This window comes from Triticum aestivum, chromosome 1A, assembly GCF_018294505.1.
Source record: "Triticum aestivum cultivar Chinese Spring chromosome 1A, IWGSC CS RefSeq v2.1, whole genome shotgun sequence".
In the NCBI taxonomy this organism is placed as follows: Eukaryota; Viridiplantae; Streptophyta; class Magnoliopsida; order Poales; family Poaceae; genus Triticum; species Triticum aestivum.
Genome location: NC_057794.1, coordinates 290,739,596 through 290,764,337, shown reverse-complemented (window position 1 = coordinate 290,764,337; position 24,742 = coordinate 290,739,596).

Sequence of the window (24,742 nt, the reverse complement as noted above, 5' to 3'; positions counted from 1 at the left end):
CCAGGCAAGGCCAACGTCGTAGCAGACGCTCTGAGCTGGAAAAGTTATGCCAACACACTCATAAGCGCAGGGTTGCCAAAGGAGTTGGCAGAGGATCTCAGGGAACTTCGATTGGATATTGTCCCTAGAGGTTTTGTTACAACAATGGAAGTTCAGTCTACATTGTTAGGAAAGATTCGAGAAGCTCAGAAGGATGACAAAGAGATCGCCGAGATAAAAGAGAGAATGAGCAAAGGTAAGGCCAAAGGTTTTCGTGAGGATGGACAGGACACCTTGTGGTTTGAGGACCGTGTTTATGTGCCCAATAACACAGAGATTAGGAAGTTAATACCTCAGGAGGCTCATGACTCACCATACTCGATTCACCCCGAAAACACCAAGATGTATGTGGATTTAAAGGAGCGTTTCTGGTGGACTGGTATGAAGAAGGATATTGCCGAATATGTAGCCGTATGCGATGTATATCAGAGAGTGAAGGCAGAACATCAAAAGCCAGCCGGATTGTTACAACCTATGCTGATACCCGAATGGAAGTGGGATAAGCTTGGCATGGATTTCATCACTGGATTGCCCAGGACCAAATCAGGATATGATTCTATATGGGTAGTAGTTGATCGCTTGACCAAAGTAGCTCACTTTATCCCTGTGAAAACCACCTATACAAGTGCCAAGTTGGCAAAGATATACATGACCAGGATCGTATGTTTGCATGGAGTTCCAAGAACAATTGTATCAGATAGAGGAACCCAGTTTACCTCAAAGTTTTGGAATCAGTTGCATGAAGCTTTGGGAACCAGACTGGAGTTCAGTACAGCTTTTCACCCGCAAACAGATGGACAGACCGAGAGAGTCAACCAGATTCTAGAGGATATGCTAAGAACTTGTGCACTAGATTATGGATCTAGTTGGGATGACAACTTGCCCTACGCAGAGTTCTCATACAACAACAGTTACCAGGCCAGTTTGAAGATGGCACCTTTCGAAGCCTTGTACGGAAGGAGGTGCAGGACACCGCTGTTGTGGGATGAAGTTGGATACCGTCAGTTGTTCGGACCAAATTTGATTAAGGAATCAGAAGAGAAGGTTAAATTGATTAGAGATAGACTGAAGGTAGCTCAGTCCCGACAGAAGAGTTATGCAGATTCAAAACGCAAGGAGGTAGTCTATAAAATCGGAGATAGAGTGTATCTTCGGGTATCACCACTCCGAGGAGTTAAGCGCTTTGGAGTTAAGGGAAAGTTAGCGCCACGCTTTGTGGGACCATACAGAGTTTTGGAACGTATGGGAGAAGTTGCTTATAAGTTGGAATTACCCGAAGGATTGTTAGGAGTTCACGATGTGTTCCACGTTTCTCAGTTGAAGAAGTGCCACGCAGAGATGGCTGACATTCCCCTAAGAGATACAGTACCGCTGGAAGCGATTCAGTTGGACAATGATTTGACCTATGAGGAGAAGCCAGTCAGGATTCTCGAGTTTGCCAGCCGAGTTACCCACTGCAAGGTTATTAAGTTTTGCAAAGTTCAGTGGAGCCACCATACCGAGGACGAAGCCACCTGGGAACGAGAGGATGATCTTCGCAAAGACCACCCACACCTATTTTCGAGCCAACCCGAATCTCGAGGGCGAGATTCATCTTAAGGGGGGGTAGGTTTGTAACATCCCAAATTTTCAATTTGGAATGTTATACATTAGGTCATCATTGCATATCATGTTTTATTGCATTTTGGCTTGATCCTCGAAATCCTAAGCAACTCAAGGACCCTCGGAGAGAGAGTTGGGGATTTCACTGTTTTCATATTTGAAGTTATTCAAATACTGAGACGAGGATTTTTGGTTCTAATTATTTTTCTCTCCAAAAATATTTCATGTTAAAAGATATGAGAGGAGATAATATGACTTCTCCAAAATAAATGAAATATTGGAGGAAAAATATTAAAATCAAATATTTGATTTTATTCGGATTTTATTGCTATGTTATTTGGATTAGAAAAATGCATGTTTTCAAAATTGCATTTTAGGGCCAAGAAAATGTTCATCTTGTTCTAAATATTTTATTTAGACGGTGAAAATTTGTTTTGGCATTTTTAGATTTTTATTTATTTATCTAGAATTTATTTTCGGCGGAATCTGTTTTTTTCTAAACTTCTTTCGCGCCCGACTAGGCCGAGGCCCAGCCGAGCCAGGCCGCTGGCCCGCGCCGCGCCACCGCCTCCCGTGCCCGAGTCCGGCCAGAACACGGCCGTCGCACCGTCGCCGCCCGGGACTCCGCCCCGCCCCCTCCCGCAAGCCACCCCCTGCTTATAAGCCGAGCTCGGGGCCCCTCGGGACCCCAAGCCGCCGCAGCCGCCGCCCTCCGCCGCCGCCTGCTGAAGCCGCCGCCGCCCGCAGCGCCTCGCTGCCTCGTCGTCGCCCCGTCGCCGCAGCCAAGCCCCGCCGGAGCTGCCCCGCCTTGCCGGAGCCTGGCCGGAGGTATACGCCGCCACCGCTGTCGTTCGATTTTATTTTAAAACCGGTTCGGGTTTTTTGAAAACACTAGGTTTTTTTAGAATAGATCGGTTCGCCGATTTTCTCAGTTTACTTACTTAGTGGACGTTCGTCCGTACGTTCATTTTAACGAACTATGTTCACTCGTTAGCTGCAGACAGCGAACGTTCGTTCGTTAGCCTGTTCGTCAGTTTTTCTTTTCCTCGGATTTTCCACGATTATTTCTGATCGCGATTTCTGATGCGATTTTCATTTTAGTTTATCTTTTCACTCGTTTATCGGAATCAGGCGATTCAAGCGCCTAGAGTGTCGTCTCGAAACCCTCTCTATGTTTAACCAACTTGAACAAGATTTTGATACAGTAAATTTTGACCTTAGTCTAGATTAGTAATCGGATCTTGTTTTTTCGCAGTTTGAGTTTCGTTGCTCCGTTTGATTTGATTCTTTTTGCAAACCGGAGTTCTTAAGTTGAACTTTCTGGTTAGATCTCTTATTTCAGTTTTACCCATGCTTCTTTGCTTGATTGCTTATGTATGCTATTGTTTGTTTGCTATAGAGCACCCGCAGTGCGAAACGTGCTACTACGAGTCTCTAGGTTTTGCGGATCATCAGCAAGGCAAGTAACACTTTGATCATATCCCTTTATCACCCAGTTTTTATGCATTAGTTTCAACCCTCAAACATTGCATGGTTAGGACTTGATAACATGTGGGATTGGGAAGTAGATGATGTAGTACCTATTCACCTGTTCATTAACAAACCCTTGGGAGTTACTTCTACGCTGCTTATATTGCTATGTTATGCTCGTAGACGTGGATTGGGTTTGAGTGGAACCATGACAGATGCGAGATTGTTAATTAATGATTCAACTTAAGGTGGCAACTTTAATACACATCTGGGTGGATTGCTTGTCGGGCACCTGGAGAATCCAGTGTTGTCCTAGGATATCCCGGAGTACCCGTGTGATAATCCTAAGGTCCGCCACCCAGGCTCAAAGGGAACTGAGATATTTCATGCTAGAAACTTCCGTGTGCAGCCACAAGCTATTATGGGCTCTAGCATAGTTGAGTAAGTTGCATGAAGCTCTTGAAGAGGTAGACTAGAAGGTAGTGGGTTGTAGGTGGTATAGTCTATCCGGCGTAGAGAGTTAATGCTTCTGAAAGACTGTGTCTCAGTCATCCGTTTCTCAAACATCATGTAGCGCGAGAAATCCAATGAAGGAGATTGAGTCTTGTGGGGAAAAGTGTGCAAACCTCTGCAGAGTGTACAAACTAATCATGGTTAGCCGTGTCCCGGTTATGGACATCTTGAGTATCTAGTACTTGGATTATCATATGTATCTCATCACTCTAAATTAATATTGTTGGGTTGATAATTACTTTTAAATGGGATTGAGTTGGAGGAACCTTATCAATGATGTTTCAACTACCATGATAGTTAAATAAAATCTATTCCTTTGTTGTAGGGAAAAATTGGCTTTTCTCAAAACTTTAACCATAGAGCTTTCCACTAGCCAAATATGCATATAGTGATAGCATTATTTTATTCTTGCTCTATTGTGTTACATTGCCAGCATATTCCATGTGTTGACCCATTTCTGGGCTGCAACATATTATATTGCAGACTTTTCAGACAAGGAGTAAGGTTCGTTAGGTCGTTGCCGTACAGCTCAGCTATGCCGTTGGAGTTGATGGACTCACTTTATCTTCCAAGCCTTTTGCTGTTATCGTATTAGATTGCCTTAAGCCATATTTATTGTAATAAGTTATCTCTTGAGACATTCGATGTAATAAGTGTGTGATTGCTACTCTGTTATAAATCCTTTGAGTACTGTGTGTGTCAGCATTACCGATCCAGGGACGACACTGAAGCACAGAGACTTGGCCGTTTGTGGTCGGGTCGCTACACGGGACCAATGGGAAATTTCCACATGTAAAATTCTGATTGGCCGAAGGGAACACCTGTCAGCTCCTTAGTGGGCCAGATGTCGCCCGTCCATTGTAGGAGACATGCCTATTATACGTCGACAAGTGGTTGGGCCCAACAGAGGCCCATATAGGTTAAAAAGGTCGGCCCAGTCAAAGGCCCATAGTACTTACTCTGGTACTAGTGGGCCAGCCCAATAACGGCCTGCTTAATAAAGGCCCATTTACGCCCCAAAGCCAGATCTGGCCCGTTAATTGGTTGTCGAATATTTGGGACCAATTACAGCCCAGTGACTTTCGGCATGTTAGAGGCCTGATGTAGACATGGGCCCATTTCAGCCCGGTGTGACTTCCGGCTTGGGAATGGCCCGTGCTGCCCATGGGCCATATATGGTCCGACGGGAAATCGGGCCCACTAACGGCCCGTGATAAAGGTGGCAACAGTTAAGCCCAATGTGACTTTGGGCCTATTAAAGGCATGTCGCATAATTCGGCCCGTTGATGTTTGTACTAAGCTTTCGGCCTCTTAAAGGCCCATGATATCAGTGAGACAACTAAGGCCCGAGATATGTTTCGGCCTGGTAACTGCCCGTGATATAACTGGGCCCAAAAAGGCCCGGTCTATATTTCAGCCTCCTAAAGGCCCATCGACGACTAGAGAAAATTGAGGCCCAGCATGCATTTCGGCCTGCTAAGGCCCATGGTTTCATCTAGGCCGTAACAGACCAGTACAATATTCAGCCTCTTAATGGCCCAACGCTACCTGGGACAAACTAAGCGCTGGGTCCATAAAAGGCCCAATTAAAATATAGGCCGGTGTAAGTTGTGGGCCTCGCACAAAGTGTGAAGGCCCCAATCATTCGGGCCCAAGAAAGATGCAGGCCGGCCCAATTGTGGTCCGCTAAAATAAAGAAATTACAACATAATAACTAAGAATAAACCTACACTATACAATAAAGGATTTATGGTACATTACATCCACTGGGCATCGAAGTTCGCAACCAGTGATCATAAAGCGCAACAAAGAAGCAGATTACAAAAACTGGGCACCATTGCAGCGTAACAAAATAATACTGAACCGAGATCACTTCCAAGACAGTTCAAGAAAGGTTTGCCTTGTGCGGGAACTGTTGCGCAAGCTGCTAAGCAAGGCTGTGAGACCGGCCTAGCATGTCGGTCATAGCTTCCAGGTGTAGCTATTTAGCAATGAGGTTCTCATTGGTGTTCTCCGCAATCTTTCTTAGAGATAGGACTTCAAGTCGAAGTTGAGTTGTAGAATTCCTTTCTGCTAGAACTTGGGACTGAAGAAGTCAAACTAATTCAGACAACGAATTCTGTGAGCTTGTCTGACTGCTAGCCTCAAGTAACTTGAACACTACATCAAGACAAGACTTTGGGGTTGTCTCTCTATCTTCAAGATGTTTTGCCTTCTTTGCTGCAATATATGTTGGGTTTGTCTCACAGCCTTCAGCAGATTTGTGCATGCCATCAGGCATATCACCCTGAAACAAAGCAGAGAGATGACAGGTTTTGCACGTGTATAAACAAAGATGATAACTGTGCTGTCAATTCCATCCAATTTCAAATTAGAAAATAAGGAGTAAGTTCAAAATATCAATAGTATAATTTGGTGTTGTTCATAATGCGGGGAGCTTCACCACACTACTGGATTACCATGTCAACATAACAAGCATAGATGAAGGGCAAAGAAAATCATTGTATCTATTTTGGTTAATGTGCATGGCATGTTGTTCATATCATTAGCCACATCAGTAAGATAAAACAGGAGATGACAAGGTGCAAACGTGGGCTGCTTCACCACACACTGGATTATAGATCCACAAAAACAAGCATACATATAGGGAGTATTGAGTAATGTGCATGGTATGAATAAGGAATTTGGTTTTACAAGTAAAACTTAGAACTTACGGTTCTTGCGAATATGCATTTTGGTAGAAACAACAAACTAAACAGCAGTAAACGATAAGGAGTATGACCAAATTAAACGGCGGTTGAGGATAAAGGCTTTAGAAGGACTGACTTACATTAACAGTTAACACCGGCTTTATAATGCCCTTCTCCATGTCAAGGGAAGGATAACTCAAGAATTTTAGCACAGAATCTTCTTCATAAGCATTGCATGTACTCTACATTTTGTAGAGAGTAATTATAGATATGATAATACTGGAAGGGATAGAGGATAATGAAGATAAGATGCAGATTGATGCTACATAATCAACTATCAATCCCTGGAAGTACAAGTGTTATAGAAAATGTACTGACAAGAGCAATGGGCTACACTTCTGCACTAGCATTGTCTGTGTATTCTACTTTTTGGTAAAATTAAATATAGATCTGATCTTTTTTAGTAAATGGTGGGCGAGGGAGATAAGATGCAGAATGCTACACAATGAACCAATCCCTCTTCCCATAATACAGGAGTGTTTTGAACACTGGTGTATGGTACAAAACATTCTTATATTATGGGACTGAGGGAGTATCTGTTAATGTAAGTACAGTGATAGAGGACGTTCAGTCCTTAGAAGAGGACTGCAGAGCTAAACCTCTTCAAAAGCATTGGGTTAATTCTAAATATATGTAAGAGTCCATACGGATCTTATAATGTCCACCAAATGGACGATAACGAGGCTAAATGTGCAGTGATGGTACATAATCAACTAGCTATGAAAGCAAGTATGGTCATACATGGCAAGAGGTACTCACAAGAGCAATGCAGTGTGCAGTATAGTTGCGAGATTCTGTGGTCCCTTGAGAATGAATGTTCTTTTGCTAACAGTTTTCGTACAAGTGAGACGTTGAGGCAAATGCAGATATGTAGTTCAAATTGTGATGTGATATCATAGACAGTACCTTACGCTGCAGCCGAGACCAATGTGTAACAAGATTATTCCAGTCACCGTCGGATAAATGTAGCACCAGAGACTTTACAGAAATTTCGTTTAGAGGCTTGCCATTGAAGTGTGCTTGCCTCAGGTAGGAACGATACTTCATCAATGAGTGCTTGAAAAGCGCAACCAACCCTTGCTCGTCTTCACAATCCAGTTTGGTCCTCGCCTATTTAAAAGAATGAAATCTTGCGTCTACTGTCAGCAGAAACATATGCAGTAATGACCATGAATAATATTACTACATTACTTACGCGTAAGTTGCGAAGGAAGACTGGAAATTGTTCTGTGTCTGCGGTATAATCTTTCCATGAAGGAAAGATGCGTGCAAAGTTCCTGACAACAATATAAGCTTCGTCTTGTAAACTAGGAAGAAATGGAACAGGGGTCCTATTTATTGCAATTGGGGCTCTCTCTAGTTCGAAAAGGTATTTGGCAACTGGATTTGGTGTACTCTTTGCTAGAATGGGGGTTTTGCGTCGTATAGCTGGTGCAGCCGGGGTCTGCTGAGTTGGGGCATCAGAAATGACCAGTGTAGTAGGGCTAGAGTTTGCTAGAGTTGGGGTGTTTTGTGGGTTAGGTGATATTGCAACTACACCTAATGGGCTATTTGATTTATCAGGTGCCACTACCTTTCCCAAATACTTTGCTTGTGCTCCTCCATGATCAGCAATCGCCCTCTTCCTTTTGAACGTCTGATACACAACGACAACATTTGAATGGATAAATATGGTATGATGACAGATGAAATATGTACTCGAAATGGATAGGTAGGGCGTATTCACATACACGATGTGTAAACTAATCTAATGGCAGTTCGACAAAGTAGAAGCAATGCAAAGCATCAGTTGCAAGATATGTGCGATCAATATAACCTTGGAAAGTTAGAGCAAGCACCTTGATGGGTGAATAAGATAGGGCATCTTCCTCCGACTCCTCCACTAGGGAGCTACATTCACTTAGGTCTCCCTCTAGCTCAGAATCACTGTTGGGATCATATTCTGAGCATGAATATGTAGGTGGAGAACATTTGCATTGCATTGCATCCAGACTTGATTTCAGTCCCTTAATGCCATGTTTGACAGCCATGGCATTGTTCTGCTTTATTCTTTTCATGCATGCAAGCTCATAATCATTATGATGCTGTTCAGAATCTGAGATTCATGAAAACATAAAAAGTAATCAGATTATCTATGGAATGCATTGCAGATTCAACTCGAAGAGTGTCTCCCTATAAACCCTTGCATATGCAAAGTTCACCCCCCAACCGTGCTGACCAGACCACACACAGAAATACAAACCCCTTATGTCTCTACAACAGGCAGACACACATTTCAAAACTGAAGTAGGAACATCAGAATCATATGAAATTCATATTTGAACTAATAAACGAAGGAATTATGAGTAGCATAATTTTTAGCTTCAAGGGTGGAGTGTTGGTAGTGCGACACAAAGCAAGTAGGCAGATTGTATTCCATGTAAAAGATTGAAGCCTATGTAAAAGCTGGAAATGACACTTTCTTTCTATACAATGCAGTGTTCATTGCCCACACATGAGTGAAGAGATCACATAGAGAAATACCATTCACTCATGTCTACGGTTCCACTATTTAGACACAGGGTGGTCCACCCTAAAAGAATATTGACAACAAATATGACAAGGCAAGCATAGATGTAGTGAATCAATCATTTACTTGTGAGCTTACTAGGACAATTATGAAGAATTGTAAATGCAGTAAGAGACCGTCCAAAATCCTCCTAGAGTCATGCCGTCTGGGGATGGCAAGTCGCCGGCGAGGCAGGCGGCTGGGGGCGAGTAGAGATCGGAAGCGCGCAGCAGAACAGAGGGGAATCGGGGCCTGGGACGACCCAAAATCCTAGGCTGGGCCGGCCCACCGTGGGCACCTTGTAGAGATACACACCCGAGCGGCGAACATGCATTTTTGAAACTAATTTAGGAACATTTACCTGACCAATTAAAGACTCTGTTTTAATAATATCAGATTCGTATTTGAACAACTAAGCTTGTTTAGCTTGATGGGTGGAGCAGTGCTATTATGACACGAAGCATGTATTCTGATCTTATAGTGATCATAAAAGGGGGAAACTCTAAGCATATTTTTTTAGCAAAAGAGGGTTTCCCCTTCGATTTCTATTAAAGAAACCACCACGGAACCAACATGATCAATTAAACTGTATTATGACTGTGCCATGGCAGATTTGAAGCTGCAAACCGGAGAAATGATATTTAGCAGCCATTGTTTGCTTCAAACTAAGAACTAAATTCTAAGAGTTGAAAAGAAAGTAGAGTAACCAAGTTAAGATCTATTTTCTGGTTGAGATCAAAAGGTTGAGGAGATATGAAGTACCACCTCTCTTGCGGCGCCGTATAGGCATCGGGGGTGCGATGGCTGTCGGTGGCATTGAGGCAGATCTGCGATGGTAGACGGGTGCATCGGGGGATAAGTCCCGTTGCGGTGGAAGAGAAGGCCGTGTGAGCGGCCCCGGCAAAGAGGACGACGGCGCCGATGAAGTGAGAGGACGTGATCCAAGAAGGTCATGATGAAGTGACACGACCGCCTCTGAGCCCATTTTGACACGGTTGGCGCCCATGGTGTATGAATGGGGCTGACAGGTAGGGCGGTTGTGTCACGTTTGAGTGAAGTTACAAACCTGCCCCTATTGATAATATTTGCCTACACCGATTTCGGCCGAGTCAAGTTTGTTTTGCCGCCCACCGTGTATGAATGGGGAAATGGAGGGAGAAACAGAGGTCTTTCGGACGAGCTTGAATCAAATGTGTTTTGCCGCCCATGTTTGGCACCCACCGTGTCGGAATGGGCTCAGAGGCAGTCATGTCACGTCTAATTGAAGTTACTAACCTGCCCCTATTTAGAGCAGTGGAAATCGGGCCAATGGATTGTCCGTGTAATGGGTAGACAGTAATTTCCATCTCCCAAACACTTGGCTTCGGGCAGCCGACGTGGGAGTGGACATTTTGCCGCTTCTTTCGAATTTTGGGACAATAAGCATCCACGTTTACCCTGGCAACTAAATTCGAATCCATTTTGTACTCCTATATGAATCTTTATAAATCATTCTATGTGCTTTTATATATCTTCAGAAGGACGACAAATATGTATTCCACTGTCATATATGAATATGGTTTACAAATACCAATACTAAAATCCAGAAGCTAGAATCTAGTTTAAGGTGAATTCGAATATTTGGAACACTTCATGTCCAACTCAAATGTCACATGCAGCATAATGTGTACTCCCATTTAGATATGTACACAAGCGATGTATCAAGATTCAAATACCGAGTCAATCAACCAAGAATGTACAGAACTAACAAACATATAAACACATATAGAGTATATGGATCAACAATATCAACTAACATACATAAGCCAGGCCGTTGTACTTTTTTTGCTACAATAGCATCCTTTTTTTAGCCAAGCTACTACAGCATCTTGGCCCTTTCCAATGCGTGCCACTTATGGTCCATCTATACTACTATTATTGGTGAATGCACATTCAGCCCGATTGGCATATTTGTAGGTATGGCACAGCAATCAAAATGAAATGTCTCTGAGTCTTATCAATTAATACATACTTGTGCTCAAAGAAAATTACAAACCAAAAACCAAAAAACAAAAAACAATTATTACATGATCTCTAAAACAAATGGTTTGATTGATTACATGAACAAACAACACAAAGGTTATTCAACGATGGAAAGAACATTTCACCTATGATTTACCAAGTGGGAATTTAATTTCCTTTTTTCCTTCAGGACCTTAACAATGTGGTCAGTCTCAGCTTGCTTCGTTTTGAAATCCACCAAATATTTAATGGTTGTCTTGAGTACTGCTTGTGATTGTGTTGTTTGCTTCCTCAACATGTCAACTTCATCTCTAAGTGCAGAAGCAGAATCTCTTTCTACCACTAGTTTAGCCTCTAGAGCATCAGCAGTTGGCAATTCATAATGCACGATTGGGCCGGTGCCACTGCTGTGGGATGATACAACGTCCATGGGGACCTCGCTCTTTGATCTTGGGCTAACCTGTTTTGCCATTAAAGTTCCGATTGGATTCAGAAAATTTTGAAGTTAGCAAAACATCTCAACTGGGAGTTATAACAGCAAACCAGTTAAACAAACAAGGAATTAAAGAGTTTCAATTGGATGCTGAAAAGTAGTTATTAACATCATTGTAACCCGTTGTTGCAGCAGCAAAGCAGTTAAACAAACAAGTAGCTATTTAAGTTCAGGCAAACAGGTAATTCTTAACAGTAAGTATCAAACACATAGATAGGCGCAGTCTATAATAGGATTAACAGGCTGTGGCATTATGTAATCAGTAGCAAACTAAATTAAGCCAAGCAACGTAATTGAACAATTTTGCAATAAGTGGCTAACTAAAATTCCGAGAAGCAGGTAACTGAACTTACGCTAGTTCTTTGTACAGGCACACTGCAACTTCTTTTTCGCTTACAAGGTTGTACGAAGGAGTCCATGGCATCAATTGCTTGGATACGCAGTCCCAATACTTCTTTCTTCCCACACTGCATTGGTAAGTCGAATGGTTAATCTGGTAAGATGGTGCGTCCTTGATATGTTATATGAGGACGTGTAGTCAGACTAGTTGTAGCCACACACATCACATTGGCTTTTACTATATATTTCATGCGATTACTTTTGGCATATCGAGATCTAAGCAATCTACAATAGGATGAAAAGACTGGCATCCTTCACATTATTGGTGAACTCAGTTCATAGAAACAAGCAATTCAACCATTTTGTGGGTAAATCAAAAGCGCCATTGGAATATTTTTTCACTACCCCAATCATACACGCAAAAAGGGGCGACGCCACCATAGGGGCTGGTATGGGCGGCCGCCTCGGGTGTCTGGAAAGTGTGCACCTAGTTTGAGTCGTCTAGATTGGACCAGGCTAGTTTTGTTTGTCCCAACGCATGAGCAGGCAATGTAAAAAATGAAGAAAAACGTTTCAATTTGGATGGGCCAATAACATAAGTGCAAGGCAGGCCCTATAGCAGGCTCGCGGCCCAAACGAGCGCCTCCCATATCGATCGACAACAGGAAAATCCCAATTCATTCGCTCTAGCCTCGAGTCTGGTTGGCTCCTAACCTAGCCGCCACTGGACAGACCGACATAGCACTTCCTCGCGCCCTCGTTGGAGGGCGGTCGCCGGGCTTGAAGAAAACGGAAGGACAAGAAGATGAAGATCCAACCCTGGGTGTAGCCTGCGTGGGAGGCAGTGGCGGCAGCATGGGCATGGCATCAAGCTTGCGCAAACGGACAGTCGCAGCTTGCAAGAGTAGCATGCGGAACGAGTAGGTACATCACATCCATGATTATATCTAATTCAACTCTTCAATTTCTGGCCAATAGTTAAACGTGACGGTGTTGTAAAACTGTTTGTATGTAGGGAATCTATGAGAAAATGAAACCAATTTCTACTTATTTTATAACTCCCCCAATCAATACTGAACTGACTGAATCTGATGTATCTAATCAAGTTTCCGGTGCAAACATCCAAGCTCATGTTGTTCTTGAGCCTGAAGTGTCTAATGAACAGACTGCTAATGAAGGATTTGATGCAAACATTTTACATGCTCCTGGTGATGAACATATAGTGTCTAATGAGGGATCTAATGCAAGCATTTTGCAAGCTCATTGAAGGATTTAGTGTCTAATGATGATCTGCTATGTTGAGAGAGACATAGAGATTTGCAGGCATTGATGACAAGCAAATTATAGTGCATTTTCATGGCTTGAGGAAACGTCGAGGCCATCTACCAGAAAGTCCCCATATCATGACAACGTAGCATAAATACTTTTCTAATCTGTTGTTTGAAACTATTGGCATACTTGTGCAGGATAGATATATTGATATGCAGTTTGCGCACTGGTTATAGGTGCAATTACACTTCGATATTTTCAGCAGAGAACGAATAATTCAAGCAGGTACAAACCATGTTTGTAGTCCTTGTACACCATGTTGCATTTTGTGTTTTTTGGTGCTTGCATCATTTAGTGTTTATAATCTGAACTACTTTGGATCATTAGCTGGTTTTCAAAGTGCATGTAGCTTCACATTTCTCAAGTTTTGTTGATTTCCGGAGTGCAAGTGCCTTCGTATTTTTTAAGTTAAATGTTCGCCCCTCGTAACTTGAATTCGTGGATCCGCCACTACACACAAATCATACACGAATGACAGTATGAATTAAATGAAATGCAGGGACTTAAGCTAGCTCGTTGTACAGGCTCACTGCAGCTCTGCTTGCGCTTGGGATGCTCCTTGTACAAGTCCATGTTACCACTTGCTTGGATGTGCAGGCCTTGTGCTCCTTGCATCCCGCTCTGCATTTGGACATGGCAAATGGTTGATCAAATAAGAGGAATCGACCTTGTTGTTGTACCGGAGGACAGATACTTACAAGGTTATACGGGTGTGCAGGATGTGTACCAGATCCCGTAGCGCCGTCATGCTTCACTAAAAAAATGGATTTGCTTGTTTCAGATGATATCTCCAGAAGAAAAAAGAGTTAAAGTCAGAGTTGCATAGGCGTGTAAGCTAAGAGAGCAAGGAAAGGATATCCAAACATCGTCCGAACAGTGCACAAGGGAGTGATGTGTGGATACCTAGTTCAGGCCGACGTTTGGGCATGCTCGCGTAGCTAGAGTGCGGGTCACTTCAGAGCCGTTGAGGGTGATGCGCTGGCGTTGGCTAGCCGCGCACGGATGCAGATCTAGAGTGGAAGCGGAGCGCTATGATGCGGTGGACGAGAAAATTGGTGAAGCCCCAGAGACCTCGGGGGGCGGAGGTGCGACGATTTGCTCGGATGAAGTAGCCCCGGTGAGCTGGGAGATGGCGTCGATGAAGCGCACCTGATGCAGTGGAAGTCAGTGTCTGTGAGGCACGTCGTTTGCGGTGGCCAACATTGTCGGTGGACCACCCGGTGTGGTGGACGAGGGCGTAGATGAGGTAGCTCTGGTGCGGTGGTGAAGTGTGATTGTCGTCATCGTCCTCCGGAACAGAGGTGGGGAAAGAGATGAGACGTGGGGCAATTCGAACTTTGCTTGGGTTGGCGGCGAATTAGGTATTTGAGCAATCTGGGCGCGGAAGGGGACGGTGGAGAAGGGAGATTTTGCAGGGCTGAAATTGGGGCCGCCAGATATTTCAATCCGAAACATGGAAGCGCGAACTTATTTTGTCGTCGTCCTTTTTTGGGGGGGAGGGGTGGGTCACTAACATGTGGGCCAGCCACCTGTTGGGCCCACATGTCATGGACACAAAGGTAGGTGCCTTAAGGCACCCAAGCATCCGTCTGGCTGGGTGGCTGGGTGCTAAGCCACCGTACGACACACGTGACCACCACGACACGACCCTGGTCTACCTGGTGCGCCTACATTTGAGAGGCGATTTGAGAATGCAAACGAATCTTCTTTCATTTGCAAATGAATCTGTATGTATTACCATGCCCGTGTTTTCCTTGCAAATAATTAGTCATTCCAAACGAGATACTATAAATTAATTAATGAGGAGTTATTCGAAAAAACGAAATGGTATCCACGGTATCCACGCTAACGTGGATTAGAGTGTGTGTCACATAATTAGTTATTTGAATTAGAGTGTGTGTCACATAGCGATCTCCAATTCTAACGTGGATTTCGCATTTCACTGTATCCATGCTACTTTTTTAATACAAATTCATATGTATATGATGAAAACCATGGTAGTCAGAAAAATTTTGGATGGATTCAAACATATGACCTACAAAATAGCACAAAAAATCAAGTCAATGTCAACTTTTCGAAACCTAGTATGGCACGAATTCGAAATAATTACCCATATGCATGGTTCTTAGATCAAATCTTACAATGCACACCAAATTGAAACATCGATATTAAGTCTCATACTATCTACATTCAAATGTTGTTTTTAGCCCCCCCCCCCCCCCCGCGCGCGCACACGCTACATACTTCATGTATCGGTCAATCTTCCTCTCCTAACCACCTTAGGAAGCTATGGGTTTCCAACACACATTCATTCTTTCTCTCCATGTTTCGATCTCTAACTCTCTCAACTACACAACCCCCCTTTTCCACTCTGTTACCAAATGTATTTACCTCACACGCCCGCCATTGCACCCCATGCCGAGCTCTCTCTCTCTCTCTCTCTCTCTCTCTCTCTCTCTCTCCCTCTCACTCTCTCGCGCTAAATACATGCATTGCCTATCTAGCCCCTAACCTCTCATGCGCACGCACGCACACTGCCTATCTAGGTCACTCCCTCGAGACTATCTCACTCTTTCTTCCGCACAACGGGCCACACTCGGTCAATCTCGCTCTCTTTATCTGAGTCTCGTTTAACCTCGTTTTCTTTCACACACAAATGATATCTCCCTGTTCGGGCCTCGATCGACACACTCTATACTCTCTCATGCAGATTGTCTATCTAGGCCAGTCCATCCAAGACGCCCCCACTCTTTCGACCTCATGGCGGGACACGCTCGCTCAATCCCTCTCTCTCTCTTCCTCTCTCTCTCTCTCTCTCTCTCTCTCTCTCTCTCTCTCTCTCTCTCTTTGTATGTCTCAATTGACCTCGCTCTTTCTCGGACAAAAACGGTATATCACCATGTTTGAGCCCAATTCGACCTATTCACATTGTATACTCTCTCACGCACATTGTCTATCTAGGTCACTCTCTACAACCCGTCTCACTCTTTCGATCGCAAGATGACCCTATGTGATCGATTGACCTTGCTTCCTCCCACGTACAAAATATATCTACACGTCTGTGACTGGATCATCTCTCAAGCTCTATCTTACAGCCCTCACCCTTGCCAAAAGCTCAATCGGATAATATCTCTCCAGAGCATATATATCTGTTCAATGAATGTCAGACCACACTCACTTTGTCTCTCTATCTATATGTCTCTCGATTGACCTTGCTTTCTCACGCTGTAGCTTCCACACATTGAAGCTACCTCTCCATCCCTCGCAAAGCCGGAGCTATTTACATTGCGAGGGGCACTCCAACCTTGGATTAATTTGTGTAGGCATTTATTCCATTCGGTTTAGATTATATTTTCATAGCATTCGGCCCACAACTACTCCAAACACCATTGCAACCCCCGCAACTTCCCTAGTTGATTTCCCTCTGGCTCGGTCATCGCTCTCTCGCACGTCCTTTCTCGCCTTCAACGTTGCACCATGGTATTATTGCAAAAAACTCGGTTGTTCTCTTTAGTTATTATAAATAAGCTACAAAACTACACACTGATTGTCCACTTGGAATGGAACAAATTTCGACCCACAAATTAAAGTGCTACAAAGTACACACCGAGGGGCCCACATGTCATGAAAAAATTTGGACCCATATACAAATTAAAAAATAAAGGATGAGGATCGAACATGCGAGCAGGGCCTTCAAGCCGCACGTCAATAGGCGACATACGTAGAACAACAATGTTTGTTGTACCTCCCTTTGTTCACATAATGTTTTTATATTACCACAACCTATTTAATGGATAACATGTAATATTATTTTTAGTACTATTCACCTTCACTTACTGGTGGGTTCCATGTGTGCTCTCTCTCCTCCCTTTCTGCGTTTAGACGCACGGGCAAACATGAAGAACTCGCGGGCGATATTGCCGTTGACCATATCTGGACGCGTCACAAGTTACGGCACCAGTTTCACGTACTAGCAACACTAGTCAGTGTGTACATGCAATGCACATTAATTTGGAAGTATATTAAGTGCATGCGGATATTAAGTGCACCAGTTGACTCGTTGGATGACAAGGAATACATGTGGCTTGATGACATTTTATATTTAATTTGATACGGCTCTAGCAGAACATTCAATCGATCAAACCATAGATTTCGCTCAGTCTGACTCCAACTTTAAATTATACGACGATCGATCTAAAATAAACAGAAATGGTAAACGTTCCGATTTTAAGCATGGCAATCCAAATGTTTTTCATGGCAAATTTAGATTACGTGGCGGCGGCGGGGGCGTCTTGCAGTGGGAAGCGGCTCCTCTGCCGTGCTCTGTGTGTCGTCGGGCCACTGACCGACAGCGACGGCGGCGCCTTGCGCCATTGTTGGCGTACTCCTAGACGTTGGCCTAGCTTCAAGGAAGACCAAAATGTTCTGGACTTCATAGCGAGTCAACTGGAGGGAGGAGGCGACTGGCGTTGGTGTAAGTAAGCGGTCGACGGCGGCCATCCATGCCGCTGAGGGGGGCACTGGCACCCGCGCGGGGACAGGCGCTGTCAGCGGCGCGGCGGAGACATTCGTGTGCATGGGCACCGGCATGGGCGTGCACGTCAGTGCATGCACAGGCGCATACGCTGGCAGGTGCACGGGCACCGCGTTAGTGCACGCGCAGGCGCATGCACTGGCAGGTGCACGGGTGCATGAAAGTCGGCGGGGACCTCGTGGAACCCCGTGGCATCAAGCTCGGTGACAATGTGTGGCTCCCAGCCCATCAATGCCACAGGGATAGCCGTCGGCGCAGTCGGGGCGACGGGAGCCGGAACAGGAGCGAGGACAGGCACGGCGTCTTCCTGCAAGGCCAGTTCAAGCTCGTCCCAAAGCGCCTTATGTTCTTGAGACTCCGGCTGGGTGTCTTCCTCAGGAAACTGGAACACTAAGGGCAGACCATTGTGATGTGGCATGGCGTACATTTAGGTCAGGCTGGTTGGAGGTAGACAACAGGAGAATCGGAGAGGAAGAGAGAATATTGTAGCGATACCGGGTAGTGCGGGGTTGATTTTAAACTGCGGCGCCGGCGACAACTAAAAAAATCTTGGAAAATAGAAGAATCGCCTAGAACAAGAGACGTTGTGGCTGGTCGAGATGGAGCTAACCACACCTATCCTTCGTGCCACGTTAGCATGATGAAGCTGTGTGGCTAGTGGGGTGTTTTCGACCGACTGGCAGGGTCCCGAGGTCGAACCATAGGTACTACGTATGATACAGTATATTTCTACACGCACATTTTTCCTTCGTGCCGAGACATGGCACACCCTACCACGCGGTTTCGGGGTCCTTCCGGGTGGTGCACGCATATATTCTTCCTGACGTGGGACACCCTACCAAGAGGCAAAGAAATCTATGAAAGAAAAAGGTATTAAAGCTGAAGATGTTAAGAATTTACCTCCTATTGAAGAAGTACATGGTCTTAATTTACCGCCTGTTGAAGAAATACATGGTCTTGATAACCCGACACAGGTAGTAAAGGTAAATTCTCTCTATAGATATCATAAAGCTGAAATCCCATTTACTAAGTTTGCTAGCCCATGCTTGGATGAGTTTGATGACTTTATGGTTAAACAAGAAAACTTCAATGCTTATTTTGGTAGGGAATTAAAACGCAATGCTGATATGCTTGAACACTTGGGTGATTATATGGCTAATATTAAAGGTGAACTAAAACTTATTAGTAAACATGCTTCTATGGTTACCACTCAAGTAGAACAAGTACTTAAAGCTCAAAATGATTTGCTCAATGAATTGAATAGTAAAAATAATGATAATGATGTTAGATTTATGACTAGAGGTGGTAAAATGACTCAGGAACCCTTGTATCCCGAGGGCCATCCTAAGAGAATTGAGCAAGATTCTCAGAGAAATAATATTGATGCACCTAGTCCTTCTAAAAGGAAGAAAAAGAAAAATGATAGGACTTTGCATACTTCTAGTGAACCTGTTATCGACACACCTGAGAATCCCAATGATATTTCTATTTCTGATGCTGAAACACAATCTGGTAATGAGCATGAACCTAGTGAAAATGTTAATAATGATGCTCAACCTTGTAATGACAATGAAGTAGAGATTGAACCTGTTGTTGATCTTGATAACCCACAATCAAAGAATCAACGTTATGATAAGAGAGACTTTGTTACTAGGAAGCACGGTAAGGAAAGAGAACCATGGGTTCAGAAACCCATGCCTTTTCCTCCTAAACCAACCAAGAAAAAGGATGATGAGGATTTTGAGCGCTTTGCTGAAATGATTAGACCTATCTTCTTACGTATGCGTTTGACTGATATGCTCAAAATGAATCCTTATGCTAAGTACACGAAAGAAATTGTTACTAATAAAAGAAAGATACCAGAAACTGAAATTTCCACCATGCTTGCTACTTTTAAGGGTGGAATTCCAAAGAAACTTGGAGATCCAGGAGTACCAACTATACCATGCTCCATTAAAAGAAACTATGTTAAAACTGCTTTATGTGATCTTGGAGCCCGTGTTAGTGTTATGCCTCTCTCTTTATATCGTAGACTTGATTTGAATAAGTTGAAACCTACTGAAATATCTTTGCAAATGGCTGATAAATCAACTGCTATACCTGTCGGTATTTGTGAGGATGTGCCTGTTGTGGTTGCAAACGTTATTATTTTAACGGACTTTGTTATGCTTGATATTCCCGAGGACGATAGTATGTCTATTATTCTTGGAAGACCCTTTTTGAATACTGTAGGGGCTGTTATTGATTGCACCAAAGGCACTGTCACTTTTCATGTTAATGGTAATGAGCATACAGTACACTTTCCGAGGAAACAACCTCAAGTCCACAATATCAACTCTATTGAAAAAATTTCAACAATCACTATTGGAGGTTTTGAATTTCCTCTTCCTACTATCAAGAAGAAATATGATATTCTTATTGTTGGGGATGTGCATATCCCCGTTGAGGTAACCTAGTGTTATTCGAAATTCTCCGGTTCCATATTATTCGGAATGAGTTTGTTAACAAGACCTGATCAACCTTGTTAGTGGATTCCTTTTGATGAGCATCAGATGGATGAAATTAGAAAACACAACTCTTTGTACCCTCTTTTTACTTTCTGTTATTTATATTAAATAAAGCAGAAATAGTAATTTCTGTCTATTTTTTGAATTATCCATGCAATAAAAAATACCCCGAAAATAAAAGTTCTCCAAATGCCCTAAAATTTAAATATGATTTTTTCTGGAATATTTGAGAATATCTGGCACTGAGAACACAGCAGGGGGAGCAAGCACCTGGCCACGAGGGTGGAGCGCGCGCCCCCTGCCTCGTGGGCCCATGGTGGCTCCCCTCCACTTATTCCAGCTACCACACACTCCTTCCTCCCACAAAAATCACCAACCAGCTCAAACCCGAGTCAAGCTCATTTTGCTGCCATTTTCGATCTCCTTGCTCAAAGCTCCATTCAAAAAATTGCTTTGGGGGATTGTTCCTTGGTATGTGACTCCTCCAATGGTCCAATTAGTTTTTGTTCTAGTGCTTTATTCATTGCATATTTTTGCTGCTTAGGTGATCCAGTTCTTGAGCTTGCATGTCAAATTTATGTGGTCAAAAGTAGTTTTGATGCATGATATTGCCTCTAGGCACTTGTAGGAGTAGTTGCTATCAATTTTGTTGAGTTTGATTCACTTTTATTTTGAAGTTACTAAAAATTTCAGAAATTTTTCAGAGGAAGAAATATGTTTAGGAAAATGTACCAAGGTGGTCCTTCAAGGAAGCAAGGACCCGGGCTCGCAATACGCGATGCCGATGAGGAACCACCGAGGGAAGCTCAGGTGCGGGCTTGTGAATGGCCATCAGAGGACTTTATGGATCGAGCAGGAATCATGGAAGAATTTAACGCGTATGTGTGTAATGCTGATCTTGAGAGCTTCGAGGCAGATAAGTGCCGCCAATACCACTATCTCACTGATTCCTTTGTGAGGAGGTTTGAATTTTCATCATCACGCAATTCTCAAACTGCGCTATTTGATCTTTATGAAAATTCTTATACTATGGACTTAGAGGATTTTAATACTGCTTGCAAACTTCCACAATGGGGCAGCACTAGTGAGCCTCACAAATCTGAGTTTAGAGATTTCCTTGCTACTATAACTATGGGGAAATCTAGAGATATAACACAAGCTACCATAGGGAGCATTCATTTTCCTGCTATACATTATTTTTCTCTCTTCATAGGTACATGCATTAATGCTAAGGATGAAGCATGTCACATGTGTGTCCCTGATCTCAGTGTTCTCAGGAGTGCTGTATTAGGAGATAAACATTATAATTTGGGAGCCATTGTTGCGCGTAGGTTGCATAATAATCATCTTCATGGAGATTTCTTTGGTGGAATTTATGCAACTCGTCTAGCTAATTTTCTTGATATACCCATACGTGAGTATGATATTGAGTTGCCTCCTGTTTATTTAGATTATGAGGCTATGGTTCGTCATCAGTTTGTTTACAGGAACGATCGGTTCCTCCAGTACCGACTAATCTTTGACAGACGACGCACCTATCATGTCGATCTCCCTGCTCCTGCTTTCTTTGACTCTCGGGCAAAAGGGAGATATGTTATAACCAGGGAGGAGGCGGACGAGTATAAGAGAAGGACGGAGACGGCCCATCTCCAAGCGGCAGCTCATGAGGCAATAGCTGCTGCATCTCAGTACGACCCTAGCTACAACTTTGGATATCCGCCAGGCCGGCCGTGGCCATAGACCAACTTAGGCCAAAAGCCTAAGCTTGGGGGAGTACGTATTTCTCACCGACATTACATTCATGTTCACACACTCATTGCTAGTTGTCGGTGCTCATACTTTTTCATTGTATCATCCATGCTAGTTTATTTTCCTTTTTACGCTTTCTTCTTGTGTGTTTAATAAACCTTAAGAAAAACAAAAAAAATTAGTTGTAGCTTTTAATTAGTTTAATTTCCATGGTTGTAGTAGTAATTAAAAAGAAAACCCAAAAAGATTTCACATTCTTCTTTTGCTTGTTGGGAGCTTTCCCGTGTAAATAGTTTTATTTCTTTTCTTGTTCTTTCGGGGTTGAGAGGAGAAGACCATAATGAAAATGTTGAGTGGCTCTCATATGCATTATTGTTGATCTAACAAAGAGCCCGTATTACCTTGTCTTCTCTCTTGAATTGAATGCTTGCAGATTCCAGCTTAGTCCAATGCACGTGCACTATTATTATTATCCACACTATTCGGTCATGCAAGTGAAAGGCAATAATGATGATTATATGATGAACTTATTGAGATGAGAAAAGCTGGAATGAATTCGACCTCTCTTGTTTTTGTAAATATGATTAGTTCATCGTTCCTGATTCAGCCTATTATGAATATACATGTTTGCAATGACAATTAGAGATTATAGTTGCTTATGCCATGCTTAATTAGCTAGGAGCTTATAATGGTTTACCTTGCGTGCCAACATGCTATTAAAATGGTTGTAATGTGGTATGATAGGGTGGTATCCTATTTTGAACGATTCAAATGGCTTGACTTGGCACATGTTCACGCATGTAGTTGAAACAAAATCAACATAGCCTCTACGATATTTATGTTCATGGTGCATTATATCCTACTCATGCTTGCATTCGGTGATGATTAATTTTAATGCATGTTCATGACTGTTGTCGCTCTCTAGCTGGTCGCTTCCCAGTCTTTTTCTAGCCTTCACTTGTACTAAGCGGGAATACTGCTTGTGCATCCAATTCCATAAACCCCAAAGTTATTCCATATGAGTCCACCATACCTACCTATATATGGTATCTACCTGCCGTTCCAAGTAAATTTGTATGTGCCAAACTCTAAACCTTCAAATAAACATTCTATTTTGTATGCTCGAATAGCTCATGTATCAACTAGGGCTGTCCGTATCTTCCATGTTAGGCGGGTTATTCTAAAGAGGAGTGGACTCCGCTCCTCACTCACGAGAAAATGGCTTGTCACCGGGATGCCCAGTCCCATGCTTTATGCAAATCAAATCAAAATAACTGCAAACAAAACTCCCCCGGGACTGTTGTTAGTTGGAGGCACTCGTTGTTTCGAGCAAGCCATGGATTGATGCTTGTTGGTGGAGGGGGAGTATAAACTTTACCATTCTGTTTGGGAACCGCCTATAATGTGTGTAGCATGGAAGATATCGCCATCTCTTGGTTGTTATGTTGACAATGAAAGTATACCTCTCAAAATATTATTCATATCTATTTCAAAACCGAGATCTGGCACCTCTTCAAATCCCTGCATCCCTCTGCGAAGGGCCTATCTAATTACTTTTATGTTGAGTCATCACCCTCTTATTAAAAAGCACCAGCTGGAGAGCACCGCTGTCATTTGCATTCATTACTGTTAGTTTACATTGAGTATGACTTGACTGGATCTCTTTTACCATGAATTACAATGTCTAGTCAGTCCTTGATCTTTAAAGGTGCTCTGCATTTATGTTTTGCAATCTCAGAAAGGGCTAGCGAGATACCATCTTGTTATATCATATCATGATTGTTTTGAGAAAGTGTTGTCATCCGAGATTTATTATTATTGCTCGCTAGTTGATTATGGCATTGATATGAGTAAACATGAGACCTAAGTGTTATTGTGAATATGGTTAGTTCATAATCTTTGCTGAAAACTTGAATGCTGGCTTTACATATTTACAACAACAAGAGCAAACAGAGTTTGTAAAAGTTTTTTCTTTATCACTTCCAGTTTATCAACTGAATTGCTTGAGGACAAGCAAAGGTTTAAGCTTGGGGGAGTTGATACGTCTCCGTCGTATCTACTTTTCCAAACACTTTTGCCCTTGTTTTGGACTCTAACTTGCATGATTTGAATGGAACTAACCCGGACTAACGTTGTTTCAGCAGAATTGCCATGGTGTTATTTTTGTGCAGAAATAGAAGTTCTCGAAATGACCTGAAAATCAATGGAGAATTATTTTGGAATATATAAAAAATATTGGAAGTAAGAACCACGTCAGGGGGGCCTCCACCTGTCCACGAGGGTGGGGGCGCGCCCTACCCCCCTGGGCGCGCCCCCTGCCTCATGGGCCCCCTGACGCTCCACCGACCTCAACCCTGACTCCATATATTCACTTTCAGGGAGAGAAAAACAGGGATAAGGATTCATCGCGTTTTACGATACGAAGCCGCCGCCAAGCCCTAAACTCTCTCGGGAGGGCTGATCTGGAGTCCATTCGAGGCTCCAGAGAGGGGAATCCGTCGCCATCATCATCAACCATCCTCCATCACCAATTTCATGATGCTCACCGCCGTGTGTGAGTAATTCCATCATAGGCTTGCTGGATGGTGATGGGTTGGATGAGATTTATCATGTAATCGAGTTAGTTTTGTTAGGGTTTGATCCCTAGTATCCAGTATGTTCTGAGATTGATGTTGCTATGACTTTGCTATGCTTAATGCTTGTCACTAGGGCCCGAGTGCCATGATTTCAAATCTGAACCTATTATGTTTTCACCAATATATGAGAGTTCTTGATCCTATCTTGCAAGTCTATAGTCACCTACTATGTGTTATGATCTGGAAACCCCGAAGTGACAATAATCGGGGCCACTCCCGGTGATGACCGTAG